At 45.1% G+C, this 17,080-nt stretch overlaps 1 protein-coding gene across 2 annotated transcripts in view; it reads right to left on the reverse strand.

The window, feature by feature from the left end:
* The window catches only part of FAM107B (family with sequence similarity 107 member B), a 213,816-nt gene that overhangs the window by 62,362 nt on the left and 134,374 nt on the right, over positions 1-17,080 (reverse strand). The window contains exon 1 of one of the 2 annotated variants that reach the window (XM_043479327.1): positions 8,643-8,800. The exons of the other annotated variant lie outside the window; for it this stretch is intronic. The gene's annotated coding sequence lies outside the window, so the exon portion shown is untranslated. Of the gene's footprint in view, positions 1-8,642; positions 8,801-17,080 lie in introns of those variants that run through there. 2 annotated transcript variants of the gene reach the window in all.

Genomic DNA, 17,080 nt, shown 5'->3' on the forward strand with positions numbered 1-17,080 from the left:
AATTCCTTCAAAAATGCATCACTTTAAGACGTCATCATTTCCATGGAAGGATGCCCAAATTAAAATGCAGTATAAATATCCTCCTTAAAACTACAGTTTTAGATTGACCTGGCAAGTGCATTATTCCACCTGGGATTCCAAGCCCTTCCTAAGGCTAAGAAGTCAGAAGTTTCATCAACATAGATAAGTGACTGTGGAGTTGTGGCCAACAGGAGGCAAGGCCGAATTCTGATCCCAGCTCTTAGAACCTGGGGCGAGCTTTTCCATCTCTCTAGGCTTACTTCTCTTCCTTTGTAAAACACTAACACTAATGGTACCTCCCTCGAGGCATTTCTTGGAAGACCACAGAATATAATGAACAAAACCACACCTGGCACAATGAGAAAGGCGTGCCATCCTTACGTTTATCATCATCTGAAGGCCCATCTCCACAGAAATCATTCTCATCAGCACTGAGCTCCTCTTTCTGACCAAGGCAAAGAATGTTCCTTAAGACCAGACGTGTTGTGCCACGATGGATGAGCCTCAGAAACTCTTGGTTAAATGAACAAAACTGGACACAAAAGGCCACGTAGTATATGATTCTCTATGTAGGAAATTTCTAGAAAAGGCATAACCTTAGAGACAGAAGATCAATGGTTGCCTGAAACTAGGGATGGAAACAGGAAGTGACTACAGAGTCAAAAACTGGATAGAGCGATGGCTGCTCAACTGTACAAACTTCCTAAAACTTACGGAACTGTACACTCATCATGGGGGAGCTGAATGGTATATAACTGACACCTCAATAAGGCTGTAATGAAAAAAGAGAGAGAGACATGTATTCAGTGTTTGCACAGGTCCTTTCTCACCAAACTACTCTTGACAGTAAATTCAGATACTTTGCTGAACACGGCAAAACAGCTGAGAATGCAAGGTTGGGGCAAGGACTAGACCTGGATCCTAATCCTGACTCAGCTTAATCTTACAGCCAACTTGTTACTTCTCTAACCCTCAGTTTCCACATCTGTGAAATTGGAAGCCTAAAACGGCTTTCATTTCAGAGGCTGTTTGTGTGCATTGATAATCTTCTCCCGGGTCTCCCAGATCAATAAACGGTGTCAATCTTCACCCAGGGGCTGAGGCTAAACACAGACGTATCACTCATGACTTCTCTCCTCTCCTGTTATCAGCTCCAAACCATGATCAAGTCCTGATGGCTCCACCTTCAAAGTATTTCAGGATCCATCCAACCACTTCTCACCAGCTCTATCGCAGTCCCCAGGACTCACAAGAACCTCCATGTGTCCTCCTGCCTCCACTCTGGCCTTTGCAATCATGGCTACAGGGGGATATTTACAAAACACAAGGCCGACCTCCACCACTTCCTGCTCAGGACCCTCCCCTGGTCCCCAGTGGCCTGTAGGCCCACATGATGACTGCCTCCGGCCCCTGGGTTGTTATCTGTACTTGAACCTGCACAGACAGATGCAGGCCCGCCTCTGCTCCTGCCCCTTGACCTGATTTCTTTACAGCACCAACAGGGCTCAGAAGCACATCATCTGTGTATGCCTTATACTCTGTCTTCCCGCTAGAAGAGAAGCCCCATGCAGGCAGAATTTTACCCCTCCCATCTACACGCTCCAGAGTCTGGCACAGGGTCTGGCATGGAGAAAAATTCATTAAGTATTTGCTGAAGGAATAAAGAGCACTTATGAAGCACTTAGCACAAGGCAGGAAGTGCTCAAGAACTGTTAGTTGGTAATAATAAAAATATTTATTATAATTACATTTCACAGATGAGAATATGGAAGCCCTACTAGGTTAACTGCCTAAGCCAGTCAGATGCTAAGTCTGACAGGGTCGTACACATCCACAGTGCCTCCCTGCACCATGCACAGTATAACTGATGCTCCCTCACTCCCACCCCACATCAGGAACACAAAGGGTGATGCAGCCAGTCCTGCTCTCCCTTCTGTGCCCTGCCTCCCCTCACCTTCAAAGAGTCACCTGATCCTAGGGGGTGGCTAGCATGATACTGAACCCCAGAGCAGCCCCAGGAATGACGACTGATCATCCTGAGCATGCCAGTAGGTAAAATGAAGACAGACTTCCACCTCTCCCTCAAGACCACTCTAAGAAGTAGGCAAGGCTGATTATCTTCATATCGATGAGGAAGCAGAAAAAAGAGAAATAAATGACCTGCTAGGAAACCATTAATGGTGAACTTGGGCCCAGGATTCTGAACATTTTAAAACACTAGGTCTCTCTCTTTCCAACACACTGCACTACTCTGGGCATCTGGGAAAAAAACGAAAGAAAGATAAAGAACCCTGACCACAGCTTTACCTATCTTAAATGACATGACAATGTAAGGGAACAGAACGTTCAAAAGAAAGTGCTTCTACGCGTGTGTGTGTGTGTCTGACTCTTTGTGACCCCATGGACTGTAGTCCACCAGGCTCTTCTGTCTATGGAGTTCTGGAGGCAAGAATACTGGAGTGGGTTGACATTTCCTTCTCCAGGGGATTTTGCTGACTCAAGGATCCAGCTCGCGACTCCTGGATCTCCTGCATTGAGAGGCAGATTCTTTACCACTGAGCCACCTAGAAAGCCCCCTTCTATACATGTCCACAATGGCATTAACTTCCTCTAGCATAAGGACAAGTTCATACCTCTCCATGAGACACCCAGAAACAACTGATTATTTATACTGCAGGAGTTCATAACATGACTGCATGGTTTTGTAAACTGATGAGCATGGATCCCGCCCATACGCCTGAAAAACCTGGATGAAATGTGAGTGTAACCCGAATGATCACCGAATGCACTCTGTGTTACATATACTAAGAATGACACAGAAAAGCTGACACCATGGGATCACAGCCTCTCTCCTAGACACGTGACTATGACACTTTACAAAGGGTGCCAGAATCTGTGTCCAAGAATAGAATAAAACACACCGTTTCTAAGAGCAAAGCCAGGTTATCTTTAAAACACTCCTGAAGGCGTGAAGGCATCCCGAAAGGTCAGACGAAAAGGGATAAAGCCCTTCACCGCTCGCCTCCTCTCACTGGTGTCCCTCATCAGCATCTTGGCACCACTGTCACCAACAATCTGTGCGCGATGACACAAGAGCCTCAACACCCATGGCCAGCCATGTCTCACGGACTGTGTTTTAGGGCTTCAGGCCCTTGAGGGAGATCTCACCAAGTGCATCTCACGAACAAAAGCACTAGAGCGCCCAGGGCCTCCGTGACTTGTGGAGCTCATGAAACTGGGTGTGTGTGTGTGTGTGTGTGTATGTTTAGTTGCTCAGTGGTGTCCGACTCTTTGCGACCCTGTGGACTATAGCCTGCCAGGCTCCTCCTCTGTCCATGAGGATTCTCCAGGCAAGACTACTGGAGTGGGTTGCCATGCCCTCCTCCAGGGGATCTTCCTAACCCAGGGTCTCCCGCATTGCGGGCAGATTCTTTACCATCTGAGCCATTAGGGAAGCCCAAGAATGCTGGAGTGGGTAGTCTATCCCTTCCCCAGCTTTTCTTCCTGACCCAGGAATTGAACCGGGGTCTGCAGGCAGATTCTTTAGCAACTGAGCTACCTGGTTCTAACTCAGATGTGTCTGGCTTCAAAGCTCCAAACCGTTCCCCTACAGCACATTCATTAACATGCCCTGTTCCCCAATTCCACTCCTCTCACCCAGAGCTGGTACCAAGCAGGGCTGTACCCCATATATGCTTCACTATAATACCCTTGGCATTGACAACAGAAAGGAGAACAGAGAACAAAGTGAGAAAATCCTCCAGACAACGCATACCTACAACCCACCAGGATTTGGACAGCTGGTCTACCTGCACTTTTTTTTTTTTTTTTCCTATCTTTTGCCTAGGCTCTACAATCCTTCATTTAAGACTTCTCCATGAAACAATTGCTAAGGGTTTATAATTCAGTAGCATATCCGGGAATAGCACTGCAGACAGCCCATACATAGGTCATGCTGTTTTCACAGCTCTGAGGGTGGAGGGAGTTTTCTTCCCACACTGCAGAACTCCAAGATTGTGCTGTCTGTAAGGAACATCACTGTCACTAAACTATGCCTCCTTCCCACCTCTCCAAGCACAGGAGGCACAAACTATGGCTACTTGACCTTCAATGCAACCCTTGGTAGAACTGCAGAGTTCACAGAAGAGTTTACTCATGTCAAAGCGATAGCCCTTCTTTTTCTGCATTGCTCCCCGTTTTCCTTCCTACAGCTCACCTGAGTCTGAAAGGTCTTCTTAAATAAGACCTCCCACAATTTCCCCACAAACCCCTCTCTTATCTTTTCAATAGTAACAGAACCTGGGATGGGCACAGATGTAGTTGGTCCTGCCTCCCCCCACCACATAACACTAGCCCTCAGGTCCTTGGAATCCCTCAGACCTGCTGGGACACCACATCCCCACCACAAATGGCCTGCAGGTTTACCTTCAGCAAGAACATTAAGAACAAGACCTTGGTTTCCTAGTCCCTCCTCAATTTTGCACCAGAAAGTGTCCCAAACCCTCAGCCAAATTCTAGACACAACTGAACAGTCTTCCAAGTCTATTCCACCAAGCTCCTATCACCAAGCTCTCAGCCTTGGGTAAATCACACTCAGTTCCCACCATGCCTCTCACCCCAGACACTTTACCCACAGTTCAGAAACTCAATCGCACAGCCTGAGCTGGGATTTACACCATTCTCTTTGAGATACCTTAATTCACAAAGCTTCCCTTCCCTTCTCTTAACATCATGGTCATTAAACACAATGTCTGCACGATTTTACACAATTCTTTAAATATTTTCCTCTCCTACCCTGCCAGGTGGACAGGGACCCAATGGGACTTGTCAACTGCAGTACGCCCAACGCAAGGGCAGTGCCGGCACATGGGAAGAGCTAAGAAAATGTCTGTTCAATGAAGGAATGAATAGAAAACAAAGCATCCCAATCAGCCTTAGAAATAGCCTCTCGTCCATTCACCAGGACTAAATGGCAGCTGACCAATGATTTTCTCTCTTTTACTGACAGGGTCCTGGAATCAGCAGCATCAGATGCAATAAAAGCGTGAATCCTTTTCAGCGGAGTTCCCTGGGTACATTGCATAAGGAAAGGTTTACAGTTCAGATGGATGGGACCCAGCACTTCTTGCACAAGGAGAAGGGGAGAAACTGGTTTGCTTCACTAACAAAGAGCAAAACTAGGCCAAGCTTGAACTAGGAAATTACGTGAGGAAATGCAATGAAGTCTCCTCAGGTCATTCCAGCACTAAGTGGCCCTGGGCTGTGCACACAGACTCCTCTGTTGCACAGTTCTCTCCCTGCACAACGGGAGCCCAAAGTGAGATGCAAAAACGGGTCAGTGCTCACAGCTACTTTCTCCAGACTTAAAAAAGGCTGACAAGTTTGTATCTCTCAAGATATCCGGGGACTTCAAAAATGCCTCAAATCCAGACCTCACCCAACCAAACCTCCTGGCCTCTCTTCTCCAAACATTTTCAGAGAATTCTGGAAGGAAAGGGCAGACAGGACATTAAGAAGATGAAGCCCTGTGAGGCTTCCCTGGCAGTCCAGTGGTTAAGACTTTGCCTTCCAATGCAGGGGGTACAGATTGGATCCCTGGCCAGGGAGTTAAGATCCAACATGCCTCATGGCCAAAAAACCAAAACATAAACAGAAGCAATATTGTAACAAATTCAACAAAGACTTTAAAAATGGTCCACATTAAAAAAAAAGAAAAACTCTTAAAAAAAATGAAGCCATGTTATTAACCTACTATGTTCCCTCTTTTTGAAGAAGTTTTCCATACCTTAACCACTCCCATCAAAATCAGTAAAAACTCTTTTCCATCTCTGTGACATTTTAAACAATGAAGAAATCAAAGGAATGAATGAACAAATGACCACATGCATCCTACCACATACAGTTCAGGAACCAGACTTCTCAGAGCACTTCTCTCAAGTTCAAACCAAGCCTACTTTTAAATATGTCAGGAATGTAATCGCCAGGCCACAGGGACAGGCCATCACAAACAGCCATACAAGTCTGTAACCCTAGACCACTTCCAAACTTTTCTCTCCTCCCTGTAAAGCAACAGAACTTTTAAGAGCAAAGCGACTCAACTCTGATCTCCTGTCCAGCTTGGCTATGCTGCTTGGACTGTTCCAGGTCACAGGAGGATTGAAAAATAAGATTAAGAGATTCTGATAGCCCCTATTTTAGTTTCTTTTGACTTTTAGATGGAGAAAGGTATCATTATCACAACAGGTCACAAACTTTACACTCACAGGTCACTGTTGTTGGTCCTCTGTGTCTATGGGTATTGGCTGCAGGACCCCTGAGGACACCAAAATCTACAGATGCTCACGTCCCTATATAAAATGGTGCAGTACGATGAATACAGTTGGCCCTCTCCATCTTGGGGTTTGACACCTGCAGATTCAATCCTTGATTGGGTGACTGTGGGGATGTAAAACTCAGGGGTTTGGAGAGCCAACTGTACTGCAGTGTAAGCCCCCCAAACACATATGCACAGTAAGGAGCCCCACGTTAGAAACAGGAACAAAGACTGCACCTGACAGTACGTAACCACAACTTCCTTCTCGTAAATTTTCTAACTTCAGAAAACATTGCATCATCCTAATCATCAGTCTAGTACTTCTAAACAGTCATTTCTAAGATCTCTTTTTAAACTTTCATATTGGAGAAATTAAATGTCGGAAAATTTTACAAGTGGAAAATAAAAGTATATAATGACAAAAACATTCAGTGGCCAAATGTGTGGTTTAATGTGTTTTTTGTTTTTTTGTTTTTTTCCCAGAACACAGGCACTTGAAAACTACTCTCTACACTCACAGGAAAATCCTTCTTGTTTTACTTTCCCAATGCAAGGTCTTTTAGAAGCAAGCATGTCACCAGCTACAAAACCATGGCTATTCCTGGTTCTACAAAAAGAGTTCTTTTCTGTTACAATTTTTCGTGGATCTTAGAACACAATTTTATTTTTTTTAACATTTTAAAAAATGAAAGGTTGCTTTTATTTTTTAAAAAAGTCAACCCAAAACTACTCCTGAAATCCAAAGAACAGAGTACATTAAATGCTTTCATCAGTCCATTCTTTCCTACTTAAGTGGAACTTGCATTGTTTTTTCTACTTCTTCCCTCCCCCTTCTACACAAGGTGGTTATTTGCAAGGCTATAAGGAAATATATTTCAAACAATCTGTTGGCAAAACATCATTGTAGACTGAGGTTATTAGAGATCATATTTTAGACTGATGGTAGTGGTCAAGATTAATAATCAGTAACTCCTTCATTCATTCACATTCATATACACACACACACACACACACTTCACACCAGGGCTGCCAAGCCATAAATGAAGCAAACATGCCTTTTTTCTAGGGTATGTCTGGGTGGTTGGGTACATGAGTGACTTTTTTTTCCGTTTTTTTTCAATTTGTTAATAAACATATATAATTTTACACCTAAAAGCTTTAAGCTGGAAACTACTAGCACTAAGAAATCTCTAGACATGCACCTCAGATATTATCTCAAAGCAATTTGTACAGTTGAAATCTCCAATGTGATGAAAGGGGGACATAGTCCGAGGAGAAACTAAGTACCTGTTGGCAAGTTAAAAATATAAAGCCTAACAGGCCTTATTCAAATTTTCTATATTTGTCTTAAATATCACACTCATTCTCATCAAAGAACTTTGCTCTACTGTCACTGACTCAAGTCTTCCCGCGAAAGGCAGGCTACGGTATCTTACTACAGAGAAGATCTGCCATTTATCCTCTACGGGATTCCTCTCCATATTTCAGAAGGACTGTTACCATCCCCTATAAAGCTCGTCAAAACTTGGCCAGAGGCATCCCCGCCATCCCAGAGGAGACCCGAAGATGCTAGGGGGAGGAGTTATGAGAATCAAAATTTTAGGACGCCTTGGGTACAGACGCCACCCAACATACTGGGTTCACTGGAGCAATAGGAGCAGAGCGGAGAGGAGGCAGAAATGGAAAAGTTACTTGCAGGCTGTTTGGGAAACAGTGCCCCGATCACCTTTCAACCAGCGGGGCAACCCCCGCGCTGCCCCTCCTTTGTTTGTCCAGGCGGAGGCTCCGCGGCGGCCAGGGCTGCGAGGTGCGAGCCGGGCGCCCCGGGCTCGGCATCGGGCCGCGCGCGACGCAGCCGGTGGGCAGCGCATCCCCGCTCCAAGCAGGGTCCCTCCATTTTCAGGGCCGAGGAAGCAACAATAAGCCGAGCGGAGCGGCCGCCCAGGCTAGCCTCCCTGGCGGCACTCCCCGTATCCCCTGCACCCCCGGGTACCAGGGACTCCCCGCACGCGGCCCCTGCCACGCCCCGACCCCGCACCCCGGACCCGTCCCCTGCACAGCGCGGGGTGGCCGGGGGTCCCCGCAAGCCCACCGCCCTGCGCACCGTAACCCTCCAACCCCCGCACGCAAGGACCCCCACCCCCGCGCCAGCCGCGGGGAGGGGAAGCCTGGCGGCCCTTCCCACCGGGAAAACCTCGCGCCGGGGGTCAGAGCAGGGTGGGCGGCCACGCGGTAGCCCTGGCGGGCACCCCGCCTCCCCTCAGCTCCCAGTCTTTGTGTGCAAAGTAAGTGCCGGAGGCGAACCCACCTCGGCGCGCGCACAAAGGCGCCCGGCTCCCTCCCCGGCGCTCGCTCCGGGCGGCCGCGGCGGCACCCAGTGGCCCAGCAGCTGAGAGCGGCCCGGGCGGTGGCTCCGACGGCGGCTGCTACCCGTCCGGCGCTGGGCGGCTCTTTCACACCCCGCGGCCCCGGCGCGTCCGAATTAAGCGGCGGGGCGGGGCGGGGGCGGGGCGAGATTGCTGAGGCCACGCCCTCGGACACGCCCCGCCGCGCTGGCTGGAGCTCGGCTCTCCGGACCGTGGCCCACTAGGGCTACACCGGGAAAAAGTCAGCGGGTTTGGTTCCGGAGGTTTTTCTTCTGTGGTTTTAGTTTGGTTCGCTTTGGGAACTCTCGAAGGAGAGAGAATACTGTATTGGAACAAAAAACTGAGTATCACCAGATGAGAGAAATGGGAAATTACACACATACCACCATCCCCGCAAGAACAAGCACTCTGGGGTGTTTGGCTGCTGTTGTCTGGCTTCAAGCTTCCCCATTAAAATCCTGCCAACAGGTCTCCAGAGAAAACTCAAAGGGACAGGGAATCAGATTTGTTTTGTAACCGTACAAATTTACTGACCAACCAGGGCCTGAAACCCAGAGACCGGGTAATTTGTTCAGACTCCTCCTCCTCACTCATGAAAGGGTATTTAAATTTTTAGGAAAGGAGAAAAAGGTATGTTTTGCCTCTTTTTTTTTTTTTTTTTCCTCTCAGGTTTTCATTTTTCTCAGCTCTCTTAGAGCAAATTGCTTCTCTGCCCAACCCTAAGACTCTTAGATTACAATCTCCCTGAATCACAGCAGGTTAAAAAAAAAAAAAAAATGGTGGGGGAGGTATCTGTTTCAGAGTAACAAACAATAAAGACAACAGTAATGGGTTTTAGATCAAAAGCTTTTTAATTTTCTTGGCTGCAGGTGAATAAGCATTTGTTTATGGGCAAACCTTTCTGACCGAAACAGCTTGGGTCATGATCACACAAAAAAGTCATATCAATTATGGGTTTTGGTAAACCAGTTGGGACTTCCCGGGTGGCTCAGGGGTAAAGAATCCACCTGCCAATGCAGGAGACTCCGGTTCCATCCTGGGTTGGGAAGATCCCCTAGAGAAGGAAATGGCAACCCCTTCTAGTATTCTTTGTCGGGATAATCCCGTGGACAGAGGAGCCTGGCAGGCTACAGTCCGTGGGGTTGCAAAGAGTTTTGTACATGACTTAGCAACTGAGCAGACGAATCAATGACTTCCTCCAAAGATGCTCTGAAGTCATAATACTTTAGAGTCTGGTCTTCCCTAGGCCTTGAAGCCTGCTAGGGGGTGGGATCACCTGCCACAGGATTTAGAGAGACAGTGTCTTCCAAGCCCCAAAATTGACCTGTGTGAACTTTATCCACTTTGTTCCCCACAAGTCTTACTTCTCTCCCATTCTTGGGTTGTGTTGGCTCTGCTCTTGACAATGGATCCATCAGTCACCAAACCAGAATCTGGGATCCGGCTTAGATTTTCCCCACTCCCCGCATGGGAGTCAGTTCTACATGATGCCTTGATGGCTCTCCCTGCCCCTATCCCACCGGTTCTGCCACAGTTGGCCTTTGGGATCTGTCACCACCCTGTAGCAGTAGCCTCCCAATATCCCCAGCCTCTCATCTCATATATGTTTTTCCTCCAGATTGCTTCCCCAGTGAACTTTCAAAGTTCTAATCTGCTCTTAAAACCCTTAGCTAGTGGGAAGCTACTATATAGCACAGGGAGCTCAGCTCTGTGCTCTAATATGACCTAGAGGGGAGAGATGGGAAGGGTGGGAGCAAGGCTCAAGAGGGAAGGGATATATGTATATATATATATATATATATATACATATAGCTGATTCACTTCAATGTACTGTAGAAATAAACATATCATAATGCAATGACATTCCAATTAAAAATAAATAAATAAAATAAAAAATCCTTTAAAAGATATCCAATTCCTACTACATGACCCAGTTCAAGTTCCTTCACACAGTACCCCAAAGAGCAACACATTTCTTGATGTCACTTTGATGACCTTCCTGGGGTCTTTCTACTTCCCCCAAACACATACCCTTGGCTCCACTCAGCCAGAGAGCTGTATTTGCTAAATGGCCCTATCTTGTGACTATGAGGACTGCATGAAAGAAGTCACCTGCTGGCTTTTCTACCAGCACACTTCTGCTGCCTAGCACACTTCCCCACCCCAATCCCCAAGAGCTCCTCTCCTCTCTGAAACCCAAGTTCCTCTGAGAAGACTTCCTAACTTGCTCAAACTGAATGGACTTTTTCTGCCCCTCTGTACCTAGTATGACCTTATAATTAGTGCACGAATTATAAATATGTGCCCTCCTTGAGCAGAGTTTATACTTGATAGATGTACATATCTTCACAGATATACATAGCCTCCTGCTTAACCTAGTGTCTGGCATATAAGGAACGTTAGGGACTGAATAATGTCTTCCCCAAATTCGTATGTTGAAACCCAAACCTCTAATGTGACTATATCTGGAGACAGGGCCTTTAGGAAGGTTAAATGAGGTCATGAGAGTGGGGACCTAATCCTGTAAGAATGGTGACCTTGTAAGAAAAGGAAGAGATACCAGAGGTCTCTCTGTCTGTGTGTGTGTGTGTATGTATGTGTGTGTGTGTGTGCGTGCACACACATAGAGGCCATGAGAGAACACAGCCACAGGCAGTCATCCGCAAGCCAGGAAGAGCTTCACCAGAGACCAACTCTGCCAGCACCTTGGTCTTGGACTTCCAGGCTCTAGAACTGTGAGAAATAAGTGTCTGTGGTTTAAGCCACTGTTACGGCAGCCTGAGCAGAAGGATGCCTTCTATAGATCCACCAGTGAGTCTATAACGTTCCCTTAAAGCAGCCTGGACAAACGTTGATGATACCAGGACAATGGACAGAGTGTCTAGATGTGATAAGTGACCACACAGGCTCTTCCCTGCCCTGGAGAGAAACAGAAACATGCAGCTTATTCCCTAGACTGGGGTATTAATGTCCAGAAGCTCTCAGCCTCTTCCTTACCTTTGTATCAAGAACCATTACTTCTTCTAAATAAAAAACAATAGGAGGAGATCAAATATTTACTTTGCACTTCTTGAGTCTAAGCTTTATTAAAAGATAGGACACCAATACTCATTCATTAAGTCTACGGTTTGGGGCTTTTATCATATTTCACATTCCTAAGAATCTTAAGGAGATCTTAATTCAGCTAGGATCAAATATCCAATTTGGCTTGGGACACCTGGAGTCACTGTGGGTGGAACCGGAAATAAGAACTTAAAGGTTATGGACTAGGACTTCCTTGGTGGTACAATGGATGAGAATCCACCTGTCAGTGCAAGGGACACAGGTTGCATCCCTAGTCGGGAAAGATTCCACATGCCTCGAGTAACTAAGCCTTCGTGCCGCAACTACTGCTCCTAAAGTCTGTGCTCCACAACAAGAGAAGCCCCCACAGTGAAAAGCCCACACACCACAGAGAAGAGTAGCCCCCACTCACTGCAAAGACCCAGAGCAACCAAAAAGAAATAATTTTTTTTTTAAATTTTAAAAAGGTAATGGACTAGAGTGTTGGGACTTCCCAGGTGGCAATCACCTGCAAGAGTGTTGGGGCTTCCCAGGTGGCAATCACCTGCAAGTAAGACAAAGGTTTGATCCCTGGATCGGGAAGATCCCCTGGAGAAGGAAATGGCAACCCACTCCAGTATTCTCACCTGGGAAACCTCATGGACAGAGGAGCCTGGCGGGCTACGGTCCATGTATACAGTCACACATAATCAGACATGACAGAGCAACTTGGCATGCACAAACACACAGGGTGATATTTATGCTTGAATCCACAGCCTCTATCAACAGCACCTGGACCGTATTCAGGGCATGACAGATGTTTGTCCAGTAAATAAGCCTGGACTTTCAGGACACAGCTAGACTTCCCAGGGGTTACATCAGGTGACACATAACTCTCATCCTGAGTCTGATGTCCTGGTAGATTCCATATTCTGGGTGTGGACAGAACCTCAGGAAGTTCAGGTGAGCTGGCAGCACCTCCCTTGGTCTCTAGTCCTGGGCTGGCACAGTTCACCAGGTGTACAGAGAGCCTTTGCTCACTTTCTCCAAAAATAAAACAAAGAAAATGTTCCTCTGAGTGGTTTTTGAGTCTGTTAACCAATCATTAGTGATAGATTCTCTACTGCAGAGTACACATAATAATCTTCCATCTTACAACACTCACCCAAAAGACCACCCATACTCTCAGCTTTAACCTCAGCCTTCTGCTTTGACATCTGGCACCTTTTGTATTCTTTCCTAAAGAAAACTGAGGAGAGCAGAGATGAACATGTGGAGGGAACATAAAATGAACAAAGCAAATCAATTTGGAATGAGATATGTTGTGTTTTAATCTCCCACTTGGTCATTTTCCCTATGTATGATCTTGAAATAGTTGCCTTATGTTCGAACCATCATCCTGCATAGCTCCCAACAGATGAGAAAGGCTTAAAAGTGCCCCAGAGGAGGGAAATATTTTTATATATCTATACCCTTTTGTGTCTTAAATTTTGCACCATGTACATGGCCATTTGAATAGATAAGAGTTCATTCAAAAAGAAATAGAATCTTAATTTTCAGTTCACATTTTAAAAGTCATATTCTTCAATATCTGTATCAGTTATCTATTAATGAATAACCCAGCATGTCCAAACATAGTGGCTTAAAATAATGAATGATTTGCTCACTGTGCTGTGGGTTGGCAATTTGGAGGAGGCTCAGCTGGGATACCTTGCTTCTGCTCTGTTTGGTTTCTGTTCTCTTTCACTCTATCATGCATTTGCTGTCACCTGGGAGGTTGGCTATGGACCGGCTTGTCCTGAGTGGCCTCAAAGTCCAGATGCTGACTGGAGCTGTCTGCTTGGGTACCTCAGGTGCAGGCTCACAGGGACTTCCTCCCATGGCAGCTGGTCCCAGAGGGTGAAAGAGGAAGCCATCAGGCCTACTGAGATCTAACCTCATCCTGCTACATTCTATAGTTTGAAAATATCACAGGTTTGGGGGCTCCACCCCTTGGAGCACGAGCATTTGTGAGTATGGGAATGGAATAACTTCATTAAATATGCTAACAGCACCCGTAAGAAAAAGGAACCCTCTTCCCTTTAATAGTTAATGGTTCCCAAGAGCCAATAAGTTCCAGAGCAAGACATACCACACAAATTCTCCAGCAACGCAGGAACATAGCCCTGAGCGTCAACATACAGGCTTCCTAAAGTCACACCAAACACATAGACCCATCTCAAAACTCACTACTGGACCCTCCATTGCACTCCAGAGAGAAGAAATCCAGCTCCACGCACCAGAACACCGACGCAAGCTTCCCTAACCAGGAAACCTTGACAAGCCAATTGTCCAACCCCACCCACTGGGAGAAACCTCCACAATAAAAAGGGACCACCAGAATTCAGAAAGGCCACCCCAAACACAGCAATCGAAACAAGATGAAAAGGCAGAGAAATACCCAGCAGGTAAAGGAACATGAAAAATGCCTACCAAGCCAAACAAAAGAGGAGGAGATAGGGAATCTACCTGAATAGTTAATGGTTAATCTGCTACAAAGCGTCTGGCAAACTTAACAACACAGCCCTGCTTCATAATGTAACTGGACACTCTGTCATTTCTAGTCTAAAATTCAGCAGAGTTTTCATTTCAAAACCTTTAATATATGTGTTGCCTAAAATGCTTGATTTTGATTTTGTTTTTACAAAACACTTGTCTTTATTACTCATAATTTTAAAATCAGAGGGACTCTATAAGATGGTGATTCAACTTTGCAACTAAACATCCCTTAAGAATCCAAAGAAACAGCCGTTAGTCGCATGAACAACTAGGGCATGGTGCAAAGGTCTGACCTCTACGTCTTTTTCTTTACATAAATCCAAAGCCAGAAAAAAGGAAGGATTTCCTGAGTGTCTTCCTGTACATTTACACAAAAATCTCTAAAAGCAAAGAGAGGGGAAAAAACACTCAAACCCTCATCCTGTCAAAAATATTCAGATGTCTTAGTAGTAGGTATATATTAATGAGTAAACAAACCATCTCTGCACATAAGCATAGTAAAGACAATTCCTCCTATATGTTTCCTAATTCTAAAACCAACATAGAGAACAAGTGGCCAGTTCACTGAGAACACTCTGCATTTGCTCCAGCTTTTTTTTCTTCTTGCTCTACATTCCAGATACATTTCTATTAGCAGAAAGTGTCCCTTAAAATGGCCAAAATGGTAATAACTAGTTGAATGCTATTTATACGTATTCACCTGCCTTTTAAACAATGCAATAAAGTAAGTTCATAAAATTATAGAATAAAGACCAGGCTAGGGCAGAAGAGATCTAAACCATGGCTCTGCTACCAACTAGCTTTGTGATTTTGGATAAGATATTTAACTTACTGTAGGCTAATGCCTCTGGATTTAGTGGTTAATGATTCAATTGAAATCTATATCTAGTTAAATGAATGTTCTGTGTAAAAAAAGACAGCACCATTGCGCACACACACACACACACACACACACATATATATTATATATATATATATGTATATGAAGTGGTGTGTGTATACATATATGTTCTATCTAAAAATTACAGTATTAATGGTTTTTCTGTTGCTATCCCATCTTGGCTGGAAATTGGGGGCTGCTTAATCCACTTTGGGCTTGCAACTAAAGTCCAAACTGCAAACTAACGTTAAATCTTGCCACAGAAAGTTTGCTTATTAACTCTGCCTAGAGAATTGCCACATAGTTGAAGTGCTAATGATTCCTGGGCTTTAAAAATTGCTCTCTGAGTGATAACATTCTTTTATGTGTTCCACCAAAATTCAACATGGACTAAAATGCTACCTAATGTCAGGTATAGCTGGATAATATTAATATTAGTAAATATTTGAACTTGATAAGGGAAAAGTTCCCACATGGCACAGTGCTAAAGAATTCACTTGCCAATGCAGGAAATACAGGAGACTGATTCGATCACTGGGTTGGGAAGATCTCCTGGAGAAAGAAATGGCAATCCACTCCAGTATTCTTGCCTGGAAAATTCCATGGATGGAAGAACCTGGCAGGCTACAGTCCATGGGGTCGCCAAGAGTCGCTCAGCTGACTGAGTGACTAGGCACACACCCATGAAGGAAAATTAGAGAGAAAGACTGAGTGATAAAAAGGACAGAGTCCTGTGGGGTGGCTGAAGGCTAGTTTCTGGCAATGTTTGTAATCCTTCCTGGCACCTCTCAGTCACTGCCATTGCGCAAAACAACCTGCGTTGTTCTGATTGCAGCCTGACCTGATGATCCCCCTTTTGCAAGTCAACAGCTGAGACACATTGCAAGAAACCGGACTTTGACATGCACCTGCTCTTCCCAAATCATTTCTCCCTACAACAACTGCTTACACCATCTGCTCTCATCTACATGAGTGCATAAACAACTAGTGGGTTGGCCAAAAAGTTTGCTCGGGTTTTTCTGTAACAACTTATGGAAAAACCTGAACAAACTTTTTGGCCTCCCCAATAGTTAAATGGATAAATGAAGAAATGCAAAGATAGAGTAGAAGCTATTTCTTTTTCTTTAAAAGATCAATAAAATTGAAAAACTTCTGTCCAAAATGATGAGAGACAGAGAGACAAAATTTAAAGAATATTAGGAATTAATATGGAGACATAACTATTGATACTCAAGACACACAAAAGAGAATATAGAAATACCAGGGACAACTTTATCTGAAAATTTAAATGAAATGGAAAAATTCCTAGAAAAAATCAACTTGCTCCAAGTGATTCAGAATGAAATAGGAAACTGGGAGAATCCCACACACTTTCGATGAGTCAAATCAGCAGTTAAAATTTTCTCACAGGATAGGAGGAACCTAGTAGTATGGAAATTGATTTTCAGAATGATTAATGATATTCATGGCTTAGTTATATATATGTCTCACCTTTTTGAGAGACAGTTTATCAATGTGACCAATCAAAAGCAGAACTTCTCTTTTTTCCTCTCAACTCCCCTCAGTTCAGTTCAGTTGTTCAGCCACGTCCAGCTCTTTGTGACCCCATGGACTGCAGCACACCAGGCCTCCTTGTCCATCACCAACTCCTGGAGTTTACTCAAACTCATGTCCATTGAGTCAGTGATGCCATCCAACCATCTTATCCTCTGTCATCCCCTTCTGCTCCTGCCTTCAATCTTTCCCAGCATCAGGGTCTTTTCCAATAAGTCAGTTCTTCGCATTAGGTGGCCAAAGTATTGGAGTTTCAGCTTCAGCATCAGTCCTTCCAATGAATATTCAGGACTCATTTCCTTTAGGATGGACTGGTTGGATCTCCTTGCAGTCCAAGGGACTCTCAAGAGTCTTCTCCAACACCAC

This window comes from Cervus canadensis, chromosome 10, assembly GCF_019320065.1.
Source record: "Cervus canadensis isolate Bull #8, Minnesota chromosome 10, ASM1932006v1, whole genome shotgun sequence".
Lineage (NCBI taxonomy): Eukaryota > Metazoa > Chordata > Mammalia > Artiodactyla > Cervidae > Cervus > Cervus canadensis.